This window comes from Pygocentrus nattereri, chromosome 22 (genome assembly GCF_015220715.1).
Source record: "Pygocentrus nattereri isolate fPygNat1 chromosome 22, fPygNat1.pri, whole genome shotgun sequence".
Lineage (NCBI taxonomy): Eukaryota > Metazoa > Chordata > Actinopteri > Characiformes > Serrasalmidae > Pygocentrus > Pygocentrus nattereri.
In genome coordinates, this window is record NC_051232.1 from 18,665,570 (window position 1) to 18,687,938 (window position 22,369).

At 38.5% G+C, this 22,369-nt stretch overlaps 1 protein-coding gene across 6 annotated transcripts in view; it reads right to left on the minus strand.

Moving 5' to 3' along the window:
* Positions 1-22,369, minus strand: part of rbm47 (RNA binding motif protein 47) — a 50,877-nt gene that overhangs the window by 26,405 nt on the left and 2,103 nt on the right. For 3 of the 6 annotated variants that reach the window (XM_017709429.2, XM_017709428.2, XM_017709422.2), the window contains exon 1: positions 6,624-6,829. The exons of 1 other annotated variant lie outside the window; for it this stretch is intronic. The gene's annotated coding sequence lies outside the window, so the exon portion shown is untranslated. Of the gene's footprint in view, positions 1-6,623; positions 6,834-22,369 lie in introns of those variants that run through there. 2 more of the 6 variants (XM_017709427.2, XM_017709424.2) reach the window with 2 other exon arrangements.

The following is a 22,369-nucleotide window of genomic DNA, read 5'->3' on the forward strand; positions in this document are numbered from 1 at the left end:
AAACTGAAAGGCATACAGAGATATGTTTAACCTCTTAAGCCTCTTTGTATGTCCAATTCCTAAAATGTATTATTCAGTAACTACAAGAAAAGCAATGCAACATTAATGAGTTATTGTTAACGTGGATGAAGAATGGAAGTCTGAGGCAGGTCTACGAAGGTTAGTTCTGTAACAAAGACGTAATGATTAAACTTCATCGTACTAAACCTTTAACCCTGTGACACCTCACATACATGAACATTAACTTTCAATCATGGTCATCTCTCTTGCTCAACTACAAAGGCCTAGAATCCTGAAGGACATTGTCATCATTCTAGCAAACTGTTTTTTAAGTTGTTTACAGCCTTCTGATTCCTCTGTAAGGCCAGTGTGAATGGGAGAGAGCATTCTCAAACCGGATAAATGGGGAAAATATTTTAGCACTGTGGAAATGGTAGAATGCTGTAGAACAGCGTGAATATGGTGAACATGCTAGAAGACGGTGAGTGGGTACAGCATTCCAGAGTGAAGAGGAAAGAACATGCTAGAATAGAATGCATAGGTGAGAAGGCTGCAGAACAGAATGAGTGGGCTAGAAGAGTCTAGAACAGTGTTAATGAACAAGAACAGATTGACTGGAGAGACACTCTAGAACAGCGGAACTGGAAAAATATTGTCAAACAGTGCTAATAGGGAGAAGACTATAGAACAGAATGAGTGAGTTAGAACATTCTAGAACACCTCTAGATCTGTGATCAGGGAGAACTTGATAGAACATAATCAATGGCTTAGAAGACTGTAGAACAGTGTGGGCTAGAGGATTCTAGAACAATCTGAAAAGAGGATAACATTATAGTACAGAGTAAATGGGGAGAACACTAGAAAATACTGTCGAACAGTATGAATAGGGAGAAGACTCTAGAACAGAGAAAGTCAGTAAAACATTCTCTAAAAAATTGAATGTGGACATTTTAGAACATAGTAAGTGGGCAGAAGATTCTAGAGCCGAATAAGTGAGTAAGAATACTCGAGAACCGTGTGAATATGGTGAACATGCTAAAACAGAATAAGCGGGTTAGAAGATTCTACAATGTTCTAGAACATGTTGAATGGGAAGACCCCCAAACAGTAGAACTGAGAAAATACTGTCATACAGTTTGAATAGGGAGAACATTCTAGAACAGTGTGAGTGGGGAAAACACTCTCGAAAATCGATTACTAGAAACTGGTTTCAGGGCCTGAATATGAAGACTTCCGTTCTAGAGACTCCCAGGTACCATGTATATAGACATGACGCATCAAACTTTTAGGTTTGTTGGAGAACGTTGGGTTGGTGAGCTCCAGTGCTAGGTGTCTGTTGTAAATTTCCTTCTCAGGGTCCGTATTCATCCCCCAAGCTACAAAAACAACGTAAATGTACCCTCAAGGTACATTTTGAGTAAATGCAGCATTTATTTTAAATCTTAACATAAAACAAAAAGCTAAAGGTACTGAAGACATACCCTTGAGGGATACAGAGATATGATTAACCTCTTAAGCCTATTTGTATGCACACATCCTGGAGCATCTATGTAACCTGGACCAAAACCCACATTATGAGGGTAAAAAAAACTACAAGAACCAGAGTCCTGGTTTCAAAGTGGTCCACTTCGCACTGTCTCTAATCTGTTCCCAGCCTCTAGCCTGCTGATTTTGTTTTTCTCCTAAAAAGCAAAACATGCAATACTGGTAGGTCACCCTTTTAGGTCTCCATTTGAAACTGTTGGAGGTTCCTTTATTGGATTCAGCTTTAGCAAAGCAATAAGGTATTTGTAGTGTTTAAAGCTATGGCCTTCAAAAGCCTGTTTGTATGCCTGAGAATGCCATAGTTTAATTCTCAAACAGGCTTTTTTTCATGGACTGACGTCAACTCTTCTTGCCTTGTCAGCTTCCAGATAACCTAAATATTTTATAGTAGACAGAACAACAGCAACGAAACAATTAAGTCCTAATAAACATCTCATTATATATCCACTCTACTTTTGACCAACTCTTGGTTCATCAGTAATTGTCAGATGAACAAACAATGCAAGTAATATGCAGTATGTATAATGTTATGTTGTTAGAGATAAATAGTACAGCTGTTTACAGTAAAGAAAACTGGTATGAAAAGGAAATTTAACACTTAAAATCTTATGATTAGTATTATTCACTTATGCAAAGCTGTGCTATTGGCACATACAAAGAGACAAAGCTTCAGATTTGACAGTCTCTTGTTAGTTCAACTGAAGATGCAAGAATCAACAGGCAGTAGCCAGAAGGGACAAGTTTAGAATTGATAAATATCTACACTTACACTTTTTGTTTAGAGTAGAATCAGTAAATATCTGTCCAGGTTTGGGCAAGAGAATAAATCAATAAAAGTCCATGGCCTGTGATACATATGTTATGGTCTTCACTTCATTGTATCTTTTACCCAAGTTAATAGAAGATTGCAAGACTACAGTCACTTTTGAAGCTCACAAGTTCAATTTCAATCATACACTGTGTGCACTGACTGGCCAAATGGTAATAAGTCAGGCCTGATTGTATCAACAATTCACAATTAATATAAATACATGTAACATAATGCCTTATTCGACAGCAAAGAGAGTCAGAAAGAACAGTTTGTGTTTCTGTTCAGCACTGTTTCTAATTTCCTACAGTGCCAAGTTTCATTTCTGTAAGAAAAGTGGCTTCTCATTTCTGCGGTCATTCTAACTAGTTTCAGTTTTAGTGTAATGGATAAAATGAAATAGAGAATGGGATCCATAAAGTCCACTGGGCCTAGATACTGAAATAGTTTTTTTTAGCAATATGTAAATCATTGTAAACACTAGATGGACTTTCTATCACAGGAATTACAATTTTTCCAACATTAAACCATGACTAGGTCTTCAATTCAGTCCATTAAAATCTACATTTGATCAAAAATACCTTGTATGACAATGCTAATTTCAGCTAGCTCCCCTATAGAATTTCTATTAGTATGTTAGCTTTTGGCTAATGCCAGTCCCACGCACATTAACATTGATTTGACGTTTTAATTTGAAGTTTATAAAAGACACTTTATATCTTTTATTTGATACTTGTAACATACATTAGCACATATTTAACCTTGTATGCTGTCCAGTGAAAAACATGTATCTCCATTTTTTGCTATTTCTTTTTCATAATTTGAGCTCAGCAGCTGTCCTTTATATTGTGTGAAAAGTTTGTGATGATTTGACCAATAGAAATGCTCCAAAGTTGCTTAGAATAAAAACGTTTTCTATTAACTTACATTGAAAGTAAAGGTTTTTGCCCTCTGCTGTAAAGCTAAATTGCTGTTGGCTGAAAGGAGGTTGACTGAATAGGGAATAGGAATAGGAATAGAATGTAAATGAGTTGTCACATCACAAAAGCAATGAATTCACAACAGGCTGCTTCATTTCAACATATAGACTGTACAGACTGGGGAGTGAATGGTACATGTTGACATATGAAATGTTTACTTATTACATGAAACCATTGTAAACTACTTATATTCAACTCAAAAGACTTCACAAAACGAATCTCAGGCGCTCAGCGACAATGAAACCACATACAATGTAGAAAAGGAATAGAAACCTGTGATAGAGTGAGGGAATCAGGAAGAAGGAAATAAAAAAAAGAGATCTAAATAAGATGGAGTGCAAGCACACACACACACACACACACACACACACACATACACACACACACACACACACACACACACACACACTCCACAGCCCATACCTGCCATACACATTCCTCAGGCTTGCTCAAGCTGAGCTGCCTACGAACTGGTGGAAAAGGACAACTGCTGCACACTACTCAAAGTGGAACTGACAAACACCTGATGTATATTTTTACAAGTCAAACTTGTATTCTTCTTGAGGCACGAACAAGGTCTGAAGGATAAAAGAGGTATTTAAATATCACATGCATACAACATGCCATTCAGATGAACTATGAACTCCATAGTGGAAGATGCTGGCATCATCAGTAATCTTATCTTTTGAACTCAATCACTCATTCTTGCCATTAACGAACTTAGTGGAACACAAAGAATGGGCCTAGTCAACTATGATAAAGGTGAACAGCTCCCTCAACCATTCACAACCCCCTACTCTTCCGCAAAACCAAAAATCTTTTTACCTACTTTCTTGAAATGTAGTTTCAAGAAAGTAGGTAAAGACATCAAGTAGGTAAAGATCAACCAAGACATGTTTGAAGTGTCTTTCTTTCTTTAATTTGGCACTGGAACTACAAGGCTAATGTAGCTAACAAGTAATGGAAGCTTATAGCTGCCAGGTTAGCTTTATGGGTTGTTGAGTTAGCCCTGCTTACATGGTTTTGTGACACTGTAACCGCACATTTTAGGGCCGATAAGTTGCTGATATCACTTCAAATCTGGCTCTTGTGGGCTACTCTTGTTGTCGCGTGTGGGCATTTAATTAGCTAAAAGTTCAACTCAAACTTGTGTGCCACGCTGCCACCCTGAAGCTGTTTCTAATCGCAGCTATAAATCATGTACCCCCATAGACTGCAACCAGGTGTTGCTGGATCTTATGAATTATGAGGTTGCTTAGAAGTCAGCGTATGAATGGTACACACAAGCTAACACTGTTGTGCACTGAAATGGCGTCACACGCTGTTAACCTTCAGCACTGCCAAAGCAACTTAACTATCACAATAGACAAAGCTTGCTGGTTTGTGTGGGGTATTTTGGTGAAGTTGGCAGTCTTATGATGCCAGTTCAGGGGGCAGCAGTGTTAGCAAGTCAGCTCCTTGACAACCTTGAAATTCAAAGAATTCAATAATGTTCAGAAGGAAAATGTCCATAAGGCTAAACATGTCGACTTTAGAACATTTTAGTTCACCGTAGCAGCGATTTTCCTCAAACTCTCTGCGCTGCTTAAAACTGAGTAGAATTCACATTGATTTACTTTACTTTCTGAGCACTGGGCTAAATTAAATTGCATAGTGTTCCACAGCCAGGACTTTTATTCTGATGTGGACTCTGCCTTCACTTCCCTCTCTAAAACCACAAGTTCATGTGACCGCTACTTCAGCATTTGTCTTTCCCTGGATTTGCTCAAATCCTCCAGACTGCTGGCATATTGTGGAATAAGTTCAAGACAGACCCCGAAGTTTTTTACCACTTGACACAAAAAAAATCCTATCCTGGATATCACTGCTCTCTGAAGGAAACCTGCATGTCCATTTTTTTGCTTTTGAAACAATTGGCTGGCCTCTACATGAAGAATGGACCAAAAGAAATGGCCCAAAATGACTTGAAATAAGTCAAGAAAGTCTGGTTCCACTGGTTTGCATTAAAATGAAGGTTATTTTTTTTCTCCTGTAAAGTTACCATATTGGAGATAGGAGGTTTACGACAACAACAATATACTAATGTATTATTAGAACTATTAACCCCAAGATTAAGAAGTGGGCCCACACCTCCTATAACTTCATACCGTACTACATAAAAAGTTTAACGTGACAAACTCCTCTCTAGAGAAAGTTACCAAGGTAGAATTGTTCACAGTGGTGGTGATCAGAAGATCGATAGGTTTAATGTCTCTGAAAGCTCCCTCACAAAAAGTTGCTATGAACTACCTGAGACATTGTTTTATGATAGTTATGGTCTAGATTTTGGTCACACATCGTCTCTGAATTGGTGGCAGAGAGGAATATGCAGGCTGTGTATACAATGTAGATATCGCAACCCCTGGTTCCTATCACCACCACTGTAAAGAAATCTGAGTTGATAAGCTCCGGTACAATGCACCATTTCAAATCGACCCTCTCTGAAAGACAGATTACATCTCAACCAATGAATCATGCAGAAAGTCTGAATAAATGCTATATATAGTTGAGTAATAATACTTAAGTAATTTAAATGTATTTATATCGACAACTTGAACGTTAATCACCAATTTCCAATTAATTAGACTGACATAATATGACATTTTTGATTTGGGTTTTTACTTTGGGTGTCACTTTTTTGCATTCACGCATTTGGTGAAACTGAACATAATTTTCAGTGGAATTCTCCTTTAAACGTTATGTCACCAGTTCAGATGGAGTTACGACACTACATGCATGTAATGATACACTTCACAGCCTCACTGATAACTGTTTTACACACACAAATACACACACACACACACACACACATGTTCAGGGCCCACCCTAACAGCAAACATGGGAGGCCAGAGCTGTAGAGTCCAAAGACCAATGGGCAATACAGCACCTAGCTACAGGAACACAATCACATGCACCCCCCCCCCCCCCCCAACACACACACAGTTTTAATCCCCAATTGAAAGTTTTATGAAGCATGACACCCAAAAAACAGCAATAGTCTAGTGAAGGTTAAACAAGGTCAAAAAAGGGTTACAGACTTAATTATGACATCACAATCACTTGTGACATCATAATCATACAAACAATAAACAAACTGGAAGACAATGTATAATTGCAGGAGAAAAGGGCCTGAGGGTTAATCAGCTGATCACACAAGCACTCACACACCTGAAAGTTTGAATGGAACACACACACACACACACACACACACCCACACACACTCAGGAGTTCTAGGAAAATAGACACAATACCTGCCTCCTCGGGTGACCCTGGTGTCTGTGTGTCCAGCTGGCGCTGCGGTCAGTGTGAGTGTGTTGTGACACTAACCTCACACACACACACCAACACACCGCTCTACCTTTCTCACCTGAATACTTACCCACTCTCTCTCTCTAAAACACATACACAGAAACACTTCAATGGCAGGCGAAGCAGTGGAGTAGATTGTGTGAGTGTGTAGGAGGTAGCAGAGTGTTTGCTCAATGCCTACTGGGGCGGAGCTAAGAAATAGGTGACCCCTCCTGCCTAACCTACCTTTCTCTTTTTTTCAGGATTTCGAGAGAGAGAGCAAAGTTCTTGGGTGTGATGAGATAAAGAATTAGAACAAGAGAGGTTGAGAGAGAGAGAGAGAAAGAGAGAGAGAGAGAGAGAGAGAGAGAGACAGAGAGAGAGAGAGAGAGAGAGAGACAGAGAGAGAGAAAGAGAGAGAGAGAGAGAGAGAGAGAGAGAGAGAGAGAGAAAGAGAGAGAGAGAGAGAGAGAGAGAGAGAGATTTGGAAAGAAAGAGAGAGAGAGAAAGAGAGAAACAAAGAAAAAAAGAAAGAAAGAGAGAGAGAGAGAGTATGAAGTGGGGGTGATGACTGAATGTTATCTAGTTCTTCATATCTTAACAAACAGAATACTCCATACCATCCTATTCAACTGACCACACACATCAAACACCGTGGTCAGTTTTCTGAACCTAATTCACAATGGTCAACATTAACCCCTTAAACTGCAGGCATATTTAGTAAGTCTTAGCTGGGCCATTGTACTCACACAAAAAACTCAAAAACGTCCATCATTCATTTTTTCCAATCCTCTTTGTCTTTTAGAAGTAAACAGGCTGTTTTTGACACTGTGCCTTTTAGTCTGATATATGTGAGCAAGCTCTGTTCTGATTGGCAGCTTTATATTGCTTGTTAACACATATAGCTAATCAGCCAATCACATGACTGCAACTCAATGCATTCAGGCATGTGACCGAGCATCAGAACGGGGAAGAAAGGGGATTTAAGGGACTTTGAACGTGGCCTGGTTGTTGGTGCCAGTCGGGCTGGTCTGAGTATTTCAGAAACTGCTGATCTGCTGGGATTTTCACACACAACCATCTCCAGGGTTTACAGAGTATGGTCCGAAAAAGAGAAAATATCCAGTGAGCGGTCAGTTGTGTGGACGAAAACGCCTCGTTGAGAGGTCAGAGGAGAATGGGCAGACTGGTTCGAGATGATAGAAAGGCAACAGTAACTCAAATAACCAACCAGAATCTCTGAGGAATGTTTCCAACAACTTGTTGAAAGTATATCATGAAGAATTAAGGCAGTTCTGAAGGCAAAAGGGGGTCCAACCAGTGAGTGTATGTATATGCATTGGATTTGGTGACATCACAAAATCAATCTATTCAAAACTTTCCATTACAGCAATTTAGTTTACTACTGCCTGAACAGTACATTTTGGAAGTTTGACAATGTTTGCATACTATGCTGCAAAAACAGGGCGTCAGTTCAAAGTGAAAAATAAATTCATCCGCCAACACGATATTTCAATCTCAAATTCACTTCAAATCAGCTTTTGCCAGAAAACATGAGCACGATGTGGCCCATTTAGGCTCTTGTCGAGTGAAAAATGTAAACATATGTAACAATTTCCCTATTACTGCACATCCAGGCCAAGAAACCTTCTTACAGTCTAAGGTGTTAAGAAAGTTTGAGCGCCCCTGACCAAATGACATGTTTTGTTGATTTTCTGACTGAAAACAAGGTAGCACATCCTCCAGAGTGAACAAACAAACATATTTCAGTGCACTATTTCTGTTTATTTGCTGAGCTTGACGTATTGGAAAAGAATAAACCATGAAAAAATGTGCCTTAACTTTTGCACAGGCCACAATTTGTTAAGTTGAGCAAATAAACAGCAATTGTGCATTAAAATGCGCAGAAGTCTACTCCCTGTCAAGGACGTGTTCACTTCACTGTGAATTCTCACTTAGAACGCCAACAAAGCAGGTCATTGACCAGGGTGCCCAAACTTTTGCACACAACTTTTAGCACAGCATGCGTGGGTGTGCAGTGAGAGAAAAACATCGCAAACGTTCATTGGAAATGAAATCAGGCTCATTGTAAAGACAGGTAGCTGCACGTCAAGGTTGTGAGTGTTGCTTTAGTAACACAGATAAACGCATCTCTATGTGTGTGTGTGTGTGTGTGTGTGTGTTTGATCTACATGTATATATGTGCCAAATATAGTTATAGATAACATTACATTATATGCAGTCTTCACATATTAAAATGGAAATAACACGTTTTTCCTCTCCAAATTTCGGCATAATGAAATCAATAAGATGTAAACAAAGTCATTCAGAGTGGTTTGGAGTGAAGTGCTCCGTTCTAGAGAAACGTGCCAAGTCAGAATTGTTCACAGTGGTGGTGATAGGAACCAGACGTCCACCTCTAAAAGCTCCCTCACAGAAAGTTATTACGTGAAATGGTTAGGAATACGCTGCCTGACACCTGAGATGTTGTTTTGTGATAGTTCAGTGATGCCATTTTGGCCTAAAACACTTACAAGGAGAGGCAGAACAGGCACAAGCATGTAACTTTAAGGCAAAGTAATAACCAAGGAAAAAGCATCGATTCCCCGTTACCACTATTTCACCTTTATCAACATTTTATATAAAAAAGACACAGGGACTGGTAGTTTTGGGTGGTAAATAAAATAGTTATAACTGTGCTGTAGACATCTTGACCTCTGGTTCCCATCACCAGCACTGTAAAGACATTTGTTCAGTTGAAAAGTTTCTCAATAATGAAACATTTCACATCAAAACAAATTAAATTGTTTCCATCTCAACTGATTATGTGGAATCTTTTTGAAGAATGGGGGGAAATCCCATGGCAATTATACCATGCCCTCAAATTCAGTTCAGTAATACTGTAAGACGGCCAAGAAGGACTAACCTCCAGCCCATCTGACTGGCTTCATAATCACTGAACGCATTCAATTTAGTCCCACTGACTAACAGCAAAGTGCTGTGCACTTCCACACCCCAGTGGAAATAAAAAGTGGTGCATTTTTTATTGTCTGTATATCTTAAATAGGTCCAGTGTCTCTTGTACCAAAATAATCAGGGTCCAGTCTAAGATTTCATTATGAACTGGATTTGCTAAGAACAGAATCATTGTGAGGTAACAACGTTCAAAGCCTATGAGACTTAGCGTAGGTCCATATTTTTCAATGACTTGTATATTGCTAAAGATATTATTCAGCAAAGCAGTGTTTAGTGATATTGTTCATGTTTTGCCAACGTCGCTCTTTAGCAGATTAGCTATACACATGATGCTAACTGTGCTAACTCTGGGCCGCTGCACTGCTCGGTTTAGCATTTCCCCACGTTCGAAACTTTCGATTCAAGTTACCATCAGCTGAAGACGAAGCGTTTCATTAGTGAAAAGCATGTAAATGATGAAAAGTTCAGGGTTTTACTGTGTGGCCAATGGCTGCGTTGGTCCCCAAACAGTCATATGACGGTGGTCACTCTCTGTTACACATTCAACTTCTTAACTAAAGGATAACTTGTTGTGTGTGTGTGTGTGTGTGTGTGTGTGTATGTTTTGTTGTGTGTGTGTGTGTGTATGTTTTGTTGTGTGTGTGTGTGTGTATGTATGCTAGCAGGGGAAAGGAGAGGCAACAGAGGAGATGCTAACAGGAAATTATGCTACAATCAGAGGTCAAACTGAGTTCCTGTTTCAGGTCACTGGCTGATCACATTGATCCCAGGTGACTGCACAGAGCAAACAAAGTTAAAACGCACATCATAAACACCAACTGCAGGAAAGCTACTAAGACACAAGTTCAGAACATCAGCCTTTCAGATTGAACCTTGGAGAAAAGCTTTGGGTGAGGGTGGGGGGGGGGGGGGGGGGGTGGAGGGTGTTAATCTTCAAATTGCTATGGCAATGTCATAAAACCCCCACCTCCGAGTATCATGGGTAAGCCATAAAGGAAGGTTAGCTTGGCTAAAGTGTAAACAGGCCTTGACGAGGAGCAAAGTCTTCTTTTTAAAACGGTATCATCAGCAGCATAAAACACACTGTGCCATATAAAGCTTACAGATAAAGCTGGACAACTCTGCACAAGAGTGATCTCGAACCCATTTTGGCCAAGTTATAAACTGAACAATGGTGTGGAAGAATAACATCCACATCAATGGCCAAACGAGGCAGATTTACTCAGTTTAGCTTGTGTGCCTTGAAGAAAAGATGCTCTAAGCCAGTTACTACGGATTACATTAGCAATCTAGAGCTCAAACGGTTATTTTGATGACGACAGAAATGGTTCTAAAAAATTAGCTCATTTACACCATTTACTTCTACCCCAAACAGTCAGCCAGGATGTGTTTGGTGTCTGAAGTTAGCTTCTCCAGTATTGCACTTAAGCTACGTGGCTAATATAATAGAAGTCTGTGCATTAATGCCACACTTTTCTATTCCATTAAACAGAATGGAGTCAAGACACAGATGTTACCTCAACATAAACATTTCAGAAACTGGGTGAGTTTCATTGGAATGAAATCTCTTTGGATCAAAATAAACAATTTCCATTTATGGAAATGTACTTTCATCGAATTCTGTCCATTGTACACACAGTAATTACTTAAAGACAACAAAATTCATTTCTTTAATGTTAACATATTTTCTTTTTGTAAGTTAAAGAACTGTGCTAGTTTATTTTTTTGGTCGACCAGAGACGCTATAAAGGAAGAGACAGATCACTGGTTGAAATGTGATTGAGAAATGAATGGGAAAGCTTGTAATGGTCTACATGGGATCTGTTTGCGGAGGAAGCCCTGTCCTCCTATGGAAAAGAGCCAGTCAGCTTGCTGGTTACGCTGCACGCACAGTCAGCTTGCTGGTAGTGCCACAAGCAGGAAAAGGCCCTCAGCAACCGTTGTGTTGGTGATCTGTGTAAGTAGCCAGGTTCACCCAAAAAAGAATAACAACTGTTACAAACTATTTATAAGTCAGATTTGACCAGTGATCTCAAATATGCTTTCAAAACGATAATTCGGATCTCCATTATTTTGCTTTCCAGTTTCTGACATAATTCGAAACCACTTGTTGTTCCTTACATTGTGTGTTAGTTTCATGTTGAATGGATCAAAAGAAACAGCCCAAAATGACTTGGAAAGAATTCTGGTTCTGTTGACTTACATTAAAAATAAAGTGTTTTTTTCCTTCTCCTGTAAAGTTACCATTTCGGAGATACGAGGTTTTGTTCCGCCAGCAGCACTGTGCTTTTGAGTATTTTGGTCTCTCCCCCTTTAAAAAGATATGACTCTGGTCTTGTATGAGTGGAAATAACTGCCCAGTGGCAACGCAAAGATGGCCGCCAAGTGAACAGACTTACCAGTAAGGTCATTTCCAAAAACATCAAAGTATTCAGAACTTATATATTCACGAGGATTATGTTATGTATTATTTAACCTTAAGACTTTAATTGAGAACGTAACGAGCTAAATATATACAGAATCATCAATGATACTTTCTGTTGAGGTGTCCATAATTTACATATTTTAATGTTTTTTTTCAAATATCTTTTTGATTTTGTTTAATTATTAAATATAAAAAAATCGTCCCACATTTTCATGTCATCACCAAAACACAAATGGTTTTAGTCTGTAGGCGGAGCCACACCCCTGTATTTTAGAGCAGGAAGTAAGACTGCATTCCTGTCTCTCGTGGACACATGGTGAGCAATTAGATCTCAGTATTTTGAAGTAAATGTGTCCGAAAATCTGAAAATCAGTGTGTAACATTAAGAACTGTCACTAATGAAACACATTTTCTGCAACTATGAATTATTTTAATGAACAATATCACGGTTTCATGTGTGTACAGTTGTTCTAAGCTGTGTTTGCTTGTCATGTACTGGATAGTGTTTTTGAGTTCTGCCCAAAATGACCTAAAAGTCACTACTGAAACATTTGGTAAAGTTTCAGTAGCGTTATGATTGCTTTAGAGGGAATAAAATGTTCAGCCATTTATTTGAATAAAACAAACATAATTAGGGTACAGGGTTACTTAAAGCGAAAAGTAGTTTAGTCTAAAGTCCGAGTTAAAAGTCTGAAATGTGCTTTCAACTCTGCACCAATATGGTAGAATGAGCCATACAGAGGTCCCTATGAGGATGTATAATAGGAGGTGTGTGGCCCTTGAGGTTTTCCACACTGCATTGCATACACCGCTCGTAAGGAGACGAACTGGAAAATCAGGTTGAACTCAAACTGCCATAAATACACTCGTCAAACACAAACACTTGTGCTGCCGTTAGCGTCACTTGGTTGAGTTCAAGGAGGAAAAATGTCTGACGCCGCAGCATAAACTCTTGAGTCAAGGTCATCTGATGGTGTGCGTGTGTATATACACTCATTCTCAATATCAAGCCTGAGTCACATAAACTGTAGGTTCCAAGAGGAGCGTGCACTTAAGCAAGTGCTAAAAATATCTAAACCCTGAAGTGCCCTCCAGTGTTCAGCATGTGCATGTGTTGCATATTTATTTTATGAAGAAGACTTTGGGGTACATTTATAAGATTAAGTAAGTTTCTTTTTTATGAGGTCTAAATAGCGGGTAGTAGCCTTTAGTGTTATTATTGCTGGATTAAATTTGCTACTCAGTATTCATTACGGTGCCATTTACAGTACTAGGCAAGTACAATTTATTCTGTTTTCAGGAGATCTTTCTGGGGAGATTAGATACAAGTTAATGAGTCTGAAAGGATGTGTAGCTGTCAAGAAGCCTCACTGAGCTCCGGAGTGGCGCAACTGTCTAAGCGTTGGCCCCATCATCACGAGATCACGAGTTCGATCCCTGGTGATGTTACAGTCATCCGTGGCTAGGAGTTCTAGAGAACACAATTGGCCTTGCCCTCCCTAATCAACGTGATGCTAGTCAGCGCAGGTGTCTGTCAGCTGACATAAAAGATCTGGCGGTTGGAGCTTTCCTCCGAGCGTGTTCAGCTGTCCAATGACGTTGCATGAGTAGCAGTTCAAAAAGATGTGGTGGTGCTTCACAGGTCTCGGAGGAAGCCCATGTCCTAGTGTTGATAGTATGGTGGGATATTGTGGGATCCTAAGTAGAATTGAGGGAAAAATTAGGCAAAAATCCCAAAAAGGGGCCTCACTGAGCCTTAAAGCCTTTAATTTAAAAAAAAAAAAGCTGCTGGTGTTTTTAGAATAATGGACTGACCACCCCAAAGTCCAGAAATCACTATCACTGAATGTGTTAGGGATTACTTGGATTTCCTGATGCTGCAAAAAAATTAATAACATACTTAATGGCCGTTTTTTTAAACTGGAAATTGCACAGTACACTACACTACACAAATATTTAAATGTTTGCATGTATTAAATTACATTTACAACAATCTGGAACAATCTTTTGTACTAAAGTTATTACTCAGTTGGATTTAGATGTATTACTCCAAAGCACAGCCGTCCTGTGCACATCTTTGTCTTAATGAACGTGTTAATGCATATTTACACTTTGATGTTCAGGTATCACTGTTGACACACTGCTCGGAATCGGTCACTGAAAGCTTAAAGGCAAGGTGTGCTTTGTTTGTCCACCATGAAGGGACCTTGTAACATTAGCATTAATCGGGTTAGCATTTGTCAGGCAAGCATTACTGCCTTTTAGCGTTTTTCAATTCCTTTCACCATCGCTACCAAAAGGGCCACATGTTGCTGTTAACAGAAACTGGATCATACTCAATGTAATCCCAAAGTAGACTGTAATTTTGTTCTGATAAGGCTGTTTTAGTAATGCTAAACTAGCATAGACGTAGCAGTAGCTGTATGATATGCTAGTTTCCAAGCTTTCCTTAAAGGCCTGGCCAAAGACAAAAGGATTAATCTCAAATCTAAAGTTTTTGTTCTTGTTGCAGTAGATAATTTAGTTTTAATTTAGTTTTATTACAATCAACTAGTAATGTTTTTCACTGCCAGTTTTCATTTAAGTTATAATTTCTTTTACATACAAACACAAACGTGGTATCAGTTGAGAATTCACACTTTTAACCGTTTTAATGAGCTAAAGCTGCTAAATAATTCAACTTGTTTTTGTCACTGCTAGCAATAACTGCAACTTCGATGTGTTAAAAGACCCAAAGAATGACCCTGATTCCATGTTCGTTTCCTCAGCAGACTGAAAGTACAATGTGTTTTAAACTGTTACAATAAAATGTGACCACTGTGTTCCCTTTCTCTGTGAAATGTCTGAAAAGTCTCCTCACAAACAAACAAACAAACTCTTGTATTAGTATCTCTATGGGGTTTTTTTCTCAGGGAACTATGTGTGACTACTAGAGGTTGGTATAGTGTAGTGTGTAACACCTCTGCCTTCTATGCTGTAGTTCAGGCCCTGCCTGGCTAAACACCCTATACCAGTCAGAATCTTTGGGCAAGACTCCTACCTTTAACACTACCTTTAAGTTAAGCAAGACTTTTTTAATCCCACAAACTGGGAAATTCCACCTCCGCATTTAACCCATCCATGAAGTGAAAGACCACATACACACTAGTGAATACACACACTAGGAGGCAGTGAGCACACTTGCCCAGAGCGGAGGGCAGCCCTATCCACGGCGCCCGGGGATCAATTGGGGGTTAGGTGTCTTGCTCAAGGACACCTCTGTCGGCACTGGGGATTGAACTGGCAACCTTCCCTAAGTTCCCTAAAATCCCGCCCACTACCTTTACCTGCCTGTGTAACATGAACAAATTGTACATTGCTTTGGATAACAGCATCTGCCAAATGCCTTAAATGTAAAAAAAGGTAGTAGCAAAATACTGATTTTGCCCAAATGTCTTTCCAGTGTTCCAGTGTAGACCAAATGGCATTAAATGATGTCCATGTGTGCAGAACTATGGAGGGAAAAACATTCAAAGCAGTCATTTCAAACGGAAAGGCTGAAGCGTTGTTTCAAAGGACCCTTTTACATGGATACAACTAATGGACACTGTCCTGAAATGCTTTTACTCTCAACAAAACCAAAACAGATTTCATCTATAAATGTTAGTTTCTAATTATCTGCAATATAATTAGCCAACCACAACATTGTTGGCATACACAAACATTATCTCTTAATCTCATATTATGTCAATAAAAAGTTCACTTTTGCAAATTTTAAACAAAATTGTGGATTATGTAAAACTTGATGGATTTAACCAAGATTCACACTAACTGAGGCGTACCTGATAAATTTTACTGGTGGCAGCGTAGCATAGTTTTTGTTTCTTGTTCATCTGTTCACATACAGTACTGAGTTGTTATAAGAGATAATAAATAATATTCCGTGGCGGATCATGAAAACTCAGTCAAAACATGAGGATAAAACCCACCTGTATGATAATGCTAACTTTTTCTAGCAGTTGCTAAATTCTAGTAGTTGCTAAATTAACGTGACACAGATAAAAAAGTTTTGGCAGATCTAGATAAACACAGAAAGTTGAAGCTTCTAAAAGCCTCTAACACATATTAGAATGTTTTCACCTTATAGCAGTTTCACAGTGATTCTGTCAGTAGAGAGGCCTGTGGCAGAGACTCCAGTGTTTTCCAATGATTGATTGCTAATTATGCTGATAGTTAATCTAATGTTTTAGGCCTTCAGTTCAGTGCTTAAAGTCCTGACCAATAGGAGAGCTCACTTGACTGTATCTGCTTAGAAACCACAGAGAAAGACAATTCCTGATTGGCCAACTTTCTTTAGAATGCCCCGAGTGTTCCGCTCTGAATGCCTGCATGCTTAAGTGTCTCCATTGTGCAACAGTAGAAGTGACTCCAACAGCTTTGAAAAATACTAGTTATTTACACCCCTACCATAGACATACCTGATCTGAGTTTTTGATGTGGTGGGCAGAGCTTTCGTTGGGACTAGGGTGTAGTGTGTAGTGATGAGCACTTCTGAAAGGAACGCAATCTTCCTTTTAGTATGGCAGCTTTCAGGGAGTGTAAAAGCAAGCATGTGCACCCTCCTAGACACACATAGTTGTCTTTCAAAGTGCTGCTCACACAGTGTCCTCTGAATATAATATAAGGAGAGTACTGAGTGCCCAATCGGTTATATATAGATATGACTAGCTGCTACTGCTGTAGATTAATAGGAGGTTTTTTCCACCCCAGAATTCTGGCTGAGGTGTGCTTTTGTGAGCATATTGGTAATGAAGTCATTTTGCATTATTCATTTTCATATTGTATCATTTTATTGTGAGTTATTCTCACAAACATGGCAAATACCCACCTTGAAAAACACAATCAATTCAGCTTCCTCTATGGAGGACAGACTTCATTTCCCAGAAAGCTCTGGGAGATCAGGTGACGGAACATCCACACTTGGACTCCAACTTAGGAGAGGGCTCCATTACCCAGGATTCTGTAGAATCCCACGTGATTTCGAACTCTCGCAAGCGCTCACAATATCCTGACTATTCACCTGTGTATGTGTGGTCATACGACAGACAGCTTAGAGTACTTAAGCCTGGGCTTTAGCTAGACGCGTTGCAAAGTATTTTTTCTCTGAGGCTACTGAACGTTTCCTGTCTGTTCTGTTTGATGACCGTTTTTTTTTTACTTTTTGCTTCGTTTATCCTGTTTACAATTTCTGCCTCATCCCTTGGTATCTTCGCCCGTTTGGTTGGCTTGGACTTTGTGTACGTTTTGTGATTTGCCCCTTTTTGACTATGGTTGGTTTGTGTTTGTGTAAACAATCTTCTTATAACATCCACAAGCATCTGGTACTCTGTCGCCACATTACACTCCAATGGTAACTATACAGGAAAAGAAAAAAACATTCTTAACTTTGAATGGAAGTCAACGGAAAATAATTGGTTTTTAATGAATTGCGGGCAATTCTATTGCTCCATTCATCATTAAATGTACATTATAGATCATAGCTGGTGTTTTCAAATGTAAAAAAAAGACAAAAATGGAGATACAAGTTTGCTCCAACATCTACGATATAAACAGAGATGACTGATTCAATTATAGTAAATCCGAATGATTTTATTGATGTTAAATATATTTATAATATTTTAAATTATCATCTGTATACTGTTATCAGACTAAGAAACAAACATATATAAATGTATACAAACATACTACAATATATATATATATATATATATATATATATATATATATATATATATATACACTTTATCTTATTATCATCACTAAAGTGTAGACATACTGTGCTAATGGAGCATACAGAGCTCCAACTAATCTACTAAATAATATAAATGTTGTTTATCTGCATGATGATTATAACATTTGAATATTTGTGGACAAGGTCTGACGTTGTTTTCATGACAGTGACTCAACTGAATGTTTCATTACAAAAAGGCCTGTTTAAGTGGATGTAGTGCAGCAGAACTCTGAATAGCAATTACTGAAGTCACAGTAAATGTGGCACTACTGGTGTATTTTAACTGTTCCAACTTATTAAAGCAAAGAAAAGAAGCTAAATATTGTGATAAGTGTTGTGTATCATGAAATTGTCCTTAAGGGTCATAGTATATTTTTGCAATATCCCCTATTGAAGCTAGTGTTAGCTTTAGATTGGGGGAAAAGTAATGCTGAATATAATATGTTGGAAGAAAACCTTGTATCCCCATTGTTGTTGTTTTTTCATACTTTGAAAAACACTAGCTGTCCTTTTTATAGTTTAAAAATTTCATGAGAGTTTGACCAACAGAAACGTCAACAATTACTTGGAACAGAGTCTTGACACTACAACATACATTCAAAGTCAGACAACGTCTTTCCTTTTCCTGTGAAGTTACTTCTTTGGAGACGAAAGGTCTGGTTCTGACAGTTCAACTGACAACTCAAGTTAAAGAAGCAACTAAACCATACCAGAATTTCCCCCATTAGAATTTTGCTTTCTTGTTGCACGCAAGGTCCCCATAACAATTGTGAGAAAATTCAAACCCCACACAGACAGCAAAACAGGTAAACATGCGCAGACAATCTATAGTAGAAAATTAGCACAGTAGTGGCATGCAGCATAATACCAGTCTCAGTTTAACATAATACTATTGAACCACCTTCATCAAAAGTAAGGGACACAAAAGAGTGAAACTAGAGTGAAGCAGTAAAACAGAGAGAAAGTGAAGTATGTGTAATGAAGCGGTATAAAAGCATTAGAGACGGGGGGTGGGGGGTGGGGTTGGGTTCAAAACTCTGTTGAGAGAGACAGCGAGGCCACTGTTGAGAGAGATAGCGAGAGAGAGAGAGCGAACAAGAGGGGCGGCACGCAGTGGGATACCCCAAATTGAGCCTTTGGTCTTAAGAAGCTCCGCTCCTAATAAGTCACTAGCAATCAAACCATCCCTCACACACAGTTGTTGTGTGGGGTCAGACATAAGTCCCAATTTTTACTTTTTACACTACTTGCATCAGGGAGGTATATATAATATAAATATGCACTCCAGTGAAACACAATATGCCATTACAGTAAATACAAATAAGCCTAAATACAGCAGAAAGCAGTTTTAGTAAGGTTTTTCCAAAAATGAAAGTAGCTGGTTTGGCTCCAGATTTCTCAGTGTTTATGAAATTTCATTACCAGCACATTTGATTTAGCATATATTGATCAGCCAAACCAGGCATTGGTTAAAGACTACGAACAGCACCAGCTGCCTGCAAAAGAAGACTGTAAATGGTTAAAGATAAATAGCTTTTTGAACATCATTTTGTCAGCTGCCTAAAACGTTTGTACAGTACTAAATACCTTTATGTTCCATATAATGTAATATATCTCATGTATTATACAGTCTAATGCAAATGTTTAAACATCTCTGCTGAAATGAAATGTTTTGTTGACTTCCCCTGTGAAAGTAAGTGAAAACAGTTACACAGAACTTAAATATGGCAGTGCCTGCTAATTTTAGTGCACAGTTTCAGTTTATTTGCTACAGGGAGCCCTACTGATGACATCCCATATAAATGAAAATGATAAGGGGCTGCACCATACTAAAGTATGTGGTTAGTATAGTGTAGTGGTTAACACCTTTGCCTTCTATGTTGAAGACTGGGGTTCAATCCCGCACCTGGGTAAGCACCCTACACTATACCAATAAGAGTCCTTGGGCAAGATTCCTAAACCCATCTTCGCCTACTTGTGTAAAAAATGATCAAATTGTAAGTTGCTCTGGATAAGAGCGTCAGCCAAATGCCGTAAATGTAAAGCATAGGAACAAGATCCTAATGCTTGGCCATGACTTAGTAAAGCATGGGAATTAAATAATTAAGATGTGGCCATGACATAGTAAAGCATGGCAACAAGATCATGCCTTACTAAGTGGTGGCCACACATTATTTTTATTTATACAGGATGTCACCAGTGGGGCTCCATGATTTGCTTATTTTAACATCATGGAAAAAATTTTAAACATATAAAATGTGACACAAATTTAGCCCAGATCACATTTTTTTTCAATATATTAAATTCTGCAAATAAACAGTAATTGTGCATTAAATGTGTAGAAGTGTGTTCTTTGTAGAGGATGTATTCACTTATTTTTTTACCTAGAAAACCAGAAATATGAGTCCAAACTGCTGCATGCAACTGTATATGTGCAAGTACCTTATCAATGTCAGGATAAAATCTCACATGTCCAAAATGAGAATGTTACAGGAAAAGAAAAACATTCCTGACTTTCAGTGCAAGTTAATATAACAAAAACTTTTGTCCTGACAGCGACAATATACTGCATATATAAGAATCTGTATGTAATAAGAATGGACAAGGCCAGTGGTTCCTAACCTGGTTAGATACCACTGGTCTAGGCCTACCCCTAAACCTAATCCTTTTTTCACCATAACAATAAATAATGAAACATGTAACTGTTGTAAGAAAAGAACTTTACAAAATGGGAGCCTTTTTGTCTGTCCCCATTTTGTAAGGTAGCCTTTTCTTTCTTTGATTTTTATACAAAGTCAAGATGTTTTTGCCCTGGAAATGCAGAAAAAACGAAGTCTCTCTCTCTCACACACACACTCACACACCACTCCGGTCCTGTCTATCAGGCCAGAGGAAGAATGCGTTCATTGTGGAGTGGGAGTGCAGGTATTTAGTGTGTGTGTACCTGTGTGTGTGCATGTGTGTGTGAAAGACAGAAAAAGAGATGGGAAGAAAAAGCAGAAGGGAAAGAGAAGAGATCCTGTTTCTCTCTCACTGTGTACCACACAAGTGCATGCACACAACACACACATTCTCACACACAGACACTGCTGTCCAGATGTCTCCCAGGGTTAATGTCATGCTGGGGGGGGTCACATGACCAGTCATATGACTAAAAGAACAGAGAACGGAGAGGTGACCTCAATGTCTCTTTCTCAATCCTTCGCTCTTTCTATATTGTGTCTAACTCAAGTTTAGGAAGGTCAGAGTAAAAGTCCGGAGGTCGAAGGATTATGAGGATGTGTGCTTGCACTTGTGTATGTGTTTGTTTTTGTACATTTTCAGGACAGAAACCTGCATAGTGGGGACCAACAAAACCTGCATAGTGGGGACCAACAATCCTTGTTTCTTTCTTTTAACAAAAGCTACATGTTTCGAAAGGTATAAGTATCTCTTTGTGGATGCTAGGGTTTGGCTTAGGCTAAGACAGTTATTATAACATTTACTTATTACGTATGACCTCACAAACAGCAAAGTCCTCTTACCTGGAAAGTAATGGTGATGAACGATTAAATCAATGTTGCATATGGTTAATAGTTAGGAACTGTCTCAAAACTAGTGGAATATAAAAGTGTTGCTATTATTTTTCGCTTTTTAAGTACATCTGCTGGTGCTTTCAGGAACATGCCTGATGATGTGTCTAGAAGCATCAGCAGACATACTTACAAAGATACAACTACTACTACTAGTACTACTAATAGTAATCAAAATAATAATAATAATAATAATAATGATATCATCAACTTTTTCTGGTCATTTTGAGATGGTTCCTAACTCTAAAGTGGATGCAGGAGCAAACACAGTGATAGCGTGTTGAGATGAAGCTTAATCTTTATCAAATAATATGACAATAACAGCACAGTTCAGTAGAAGCTGTGATTGTAGTATACTGTCAACTTTAATTAGACCACAAAACTGTAATTAATCTGCTGAGTACAGTAAATGTGGTATTAATGTAGGATATCATCCATCAACATTTTCAGTTGTGTTCTTGTGTGGGAATACTAATATGCTGCTATGGTGTGCATTAAATGAATCAATAAATAACTTTTATTAAACTGCCAGTAAATGAGTATTTACTGTTACTGGGGTCTGTTAAAGTAAGTTAACATCACATTGTCCTGACATTGTATAAAAATAAGTCTTTCAGAAATCTGTTTCAGAAGGAGGAAATGGAACTGTTCAGCCACTAAAGGCTTTGAAATGACAATTGTATCAAAAACTTCCCTTTAAATTAAAGCACTGTTAGCTTTAAGTGGTGCTAATGAGTGATCTTTTTAAGCAGTTCTCATAGAAAACAAATAAAAACATTCACCAATGTTTTTGTATTCTGTCTACATACAGACATGCACACTCGGTAATGTAGTATTATATGTATATGTAAGGCCTTATATTCACCCTACTATTGACCCTACAGTGAAACATACATAGTAACTCTAAGCTTAATGTCAGACAGCTTAATAATAGACAGATTGTTTAGGAAGGGAAAAGCAATTCTA